The sequence below is a fragment of the Silene latifolia genome, unplaced genomic scaffold (assembly GCF_048544455.1).
Source record: "Silene latifolia isolate original U9 population unplaced genomic scaffold, ASM4854445v1 scaffold_303, whole genome shotgun sequence".
Classification (NCBI taxonomy): domain Eukaryota; kingdom Viridiplantae; phylum Streptophyta; class Magnoliopsida; order Caryophyllales; family Caryophyllaceae; genus Silene; species Silene latifolia.
Window position 1 is genome coordinate 96,438 of NW_027413239.1, and position 3,888 is coordinate 100,325.

The following is a 3,888-nucleotide window of genomic DNA, read 5'->3' on the forward strand; positions in this document are numbered from 1 at the left end:
GGCACATGTTATGTTTGATGAAATGTGAGTCTATGAAAACTTGCATTTTTTTACCCATCACCTATCTTTTCAATGAGACTTGTAAGACATAAACCAACTCGAGTCTCATTAGACCATGCATATTTTTGAGTAGGGAAGATTAAGTCGACTTGTAGGTGTTGTACAATCTAATCGATTCGGCTCCGGGACCCAAACTTTCCTAGGATTCTAAGATATAAACCAACTCGATCCATCACAACAATAATTGCTTGCTTATAACTTGAGAGTATGTTTGTATGATCAATTCCCATGAATCCCCTATGACCCCATGACACCCTAGTGCTTTTATCAATTGTTTACATCCCTTTTAATTCATCTTGCTTGTTTACTTTCATTGCTTTTTAGTTTAGTGATCTTCTACATCAAACCCCAATTGTGACACCCCTTAGACACCACTAGTTACAATAGAAATCTCATCTCAATTCCCGTCCCTTGGGATCCGACCTTTACTTGCCTCTTTACTAATTGTAGAGTTGTTTGTGAAGTTATAAATTGTGTTTTGGTCTAGGTGCTCCTAACGACAAGTAACCGAAAAATATAGTTCGACCAAAAATGGCGCCGTTGCAGGGGACGGTGTTAACTTGATTTAGATTTTCTTATATTGTTATTAGTTGTGTGTTTCTTTGCCTTGGGGAAATAAAACTCCTCAAAGTTTGTTCTAATTGTTTTCAAGTTGTTTGATATTTTTTTGTCTAGAAGGTCACAAGGTGACTTGTTACCCTTTGATCGCGAAATTGAAAGAACTTTGACAACCAATAGAAGACTTGCTAGGAGAACTTTGAGAGGTATTGGTGAGGTTGTAAATATTCAACCAAATACTATTGAGTTCATCAACCCTTTTGTAAGAGAAGGTGAGGAGAACCCCACACAAAATCCAACACAAAATCAACCCACAATGCCTAAGTTTTCATCACATTACGTACCCACCGAGGAGAACCTACCCAATGGTACTCCCACACCACAACATCTAACCGGAAATTTTATTGCCAAATCCGCATTTATCCAATTAGTCGAAAGAAGCCAATTTGGGGGGATGCCTAGTGAAGACCCTCATTCTCATATGGAGACTTTTTGTGATTATTGTGATGCGATTTCTCAAACCGGTGTAACTCAAGACTAAATTCGATGGGTCTTATTTCCTTTTTCTCTAATTGGCACCGCGAAACAATGGTTGAAAGGCCTTGATAAGGCTACTCTCGGAATTGATTCTTGGAAAAAGTTGGCTCTAGCTTTCTACAAAAAGTTCTATCCACCGGAAAAGACTAACATGCTAAGAGCTCAAATTACGGGCTTTAAGCAAAGGGATGAAGAATATTTGTATGAAGCTTGGGAGCGATTCAAGGGAATTTGTCGCTCATGTCCTCACCATGGATTTAGCGAGTGGTTCTTGGTACAACAATTTTGGAACGGTCTTTATGAAGATTCAAGGAACATTCTCAACATGGGATCAAATGGAATGTTCACCGAAGTTGATGACAATCAAACTTGGACCAAAAGTGAGGAAATGGCGGTCCATAACTCACAATATAGTAGACCTCGCAAGGCTACTAGAGGAGGAAAGCATGAAGTGGACTTCATTAATCAATTGGGTGCTCAACTTAGTGCTCACATTGATACCATCAATTTGAAGTTTGAAAAAGCTATGGCTAGACTTGAAGAAGCCTCAAAATCACGAAAGCATCATGTTAATGCCATGACGGGATCTTCATCAATCCCAAGTGGGATATGTGAGAATTGTGGAACTTTGGGACATGACCAAAATGAATGTAGGGGAACAAATGAACAAGTGAATGCTTTCCAAGCATACAAGAGTGGTACCCCTTATTCAAACTATTACAATGAAAACACAAAATTCCATCCAAATCTCTCATACAAAAGCCAAAATGTTCAAAACCCTCAACCAACATACACCCCACCTCCCATGAGAAACCAAAATCAAAGACCCTTTTACAACCAAAACCAAGGTTACCAAAATCAAACTCCATACAATCAACAAAATGACCAAGGTTTTGATGTTCAAAAAGCGGTCCTCCAAATGCAAAAGAATCAACAAGAGTTTTTCACTCAAATGCAAAAGGATAGTCAAGCAAAGGAAATCAACATCAACAACATCCTAGCTCACACCAAAATGTTGGAAACCCAATTGACTCAACTAGCATCTTCAAGCTCACAAAGACAAAAGGGGCAATTACCACCTCAAAGTAATCCCCCAAGACATGAAACGGTTAGTGCCATTCACTTGAGGAGTGGTACAAGGTATGAAGCATCGAAGAAGCAAGTTGAGGATGAAGTTGTAGAAGCTAGTGACAAAGAAGAAATGGTGCAAAACTCCAAGGATGGAGAACCATCAAAAGAAGAAATTTCAAAGAAAAATGAAGACAAGGTCAAGGAGAAGGAGCCCATTGTGACTAGACTTCCTTTTCCAAGTCGTCAAGCCAAGCCCAAATTTGATGACCAACTTGGAAAATTTATGAAAATTGTGAAGAATTTGGAAGTCTCAATTCCTTTCACGGAATTAATCAATCACGTGCCGGCCTATGCAAAATACATGAAAGACATCCTCACAAAGAAGAAGTCGATCCGGAAGCTTGAGACTATCGCCTTCACTAAGGTGAGTAGTGCAATCCTTCAAGGGAGTTCACCTCGAAAACTCAAAGATCCGGGAAGCTTCTCAATACCGTGTACCATTGGCGACACCACGATCAACAAAGCCTTAAGTGATCTAGGGGCTAGTGTGAGTGTTATGCCGTACTCGGTGAGTAAAAGGTTAGGGATGGGAGAGCTTAAATGCACCAATATCACACTCCAAATGGCCGATAGATCGACGAAAACACCATTAGGGATATGGGAAGATGTTCCCGTAAGAATTGGGAAATTTTTCATCCCGGTGGCATTTGTCATTGTTGACATGGAAGAAAACTCCAACATTCCAATCATTCTAGGAAGACCTTTCTTACACACCGCGGGTGCCGTGATTGATGTGAAGCATGGAGAGCTCACTCTAGAAGTGGGAGATGAGTGCATAACTTTCAATCTTGACAAGACCATGAGAGCTCCCCGTTTGCATGAACCATGTTTTATGGTTGATCATTATAGCCGGAAGGATGATAGGAAGAAGTCGGAATTCCAATGGAAGAAGAGTCTCACTAAGGATGAGAGTTTGGTGGTGTGGACAAGGCCCTCGGGAACTGCGTCCGCGGGATCCACACTAGGCATAATCGACTCGAGGTTCTTTCGAATCGAATTAAGACATATTAGAGTCGCCACCAAGTTTTTTGGGAACTTGGAACCGTTCAAGTCAACTTTACACCTTTCATCGAAAAGCATAAAGCCAATCGACTACGAGTGATTAAAGATAAAGACTTGTACCCTATATCACTCGATTTGAATGACTCTCGTAATCCAATGGTATTTAGACGGATCCACAAACCATAGATCTTGAGTAAGGGGTGAGGGTACGTGTTGGGAAGCCCATAAGGACACCCAACCCCGCCCGTCAATAACGGCCTCTACTAAGTCAAGTGTCAGAGTTCAAACAAGGTCATAGCTACGTACGATGTATGATATGCAAACGTTGTTTTAACCCTATCATGTGACAACAATTTCTATGTCGTTTTAGATGCAACTAAACTAACTTTGTCAAAGTTGTAATTTAGCATGTGGGTTGATTGATCTAACAACATACAAAACAAAGCAAGCAAGGCTTAAGGGGGAATGGGGGAGCCGTTGGGATCTACCTATTACAAACCAGGCATTTCATGCCGACGCAACGATAAATTAAAGATACAACTCGATCTAAATACAACGCTATACACACGACGCAATACACGGCCATTCGGCCTAGAAAAC

At 40.7% G+C, this 3,888-nt stretch overlaps 1 non-coding gene across 1 annotated transcript; it reads right to left on the reverse strand.

Moving 5' to 3' along the window:
* Window positions 1–1,306: 1,306 nt before the first annotated feature.
* Window positions 1,307–1,413, reverse strand: LOC141639213 (small nucleolar RNA R71). Its single transcript, XR_012542416.1, has one exon. It is a non-coding gene; the product is annotated as a small nucleolar RNA R71 (small nucleolar RNA).
* Between the last annotated feature and the right edge of the window lie 2,475 nt (window positions 1,414–3,888).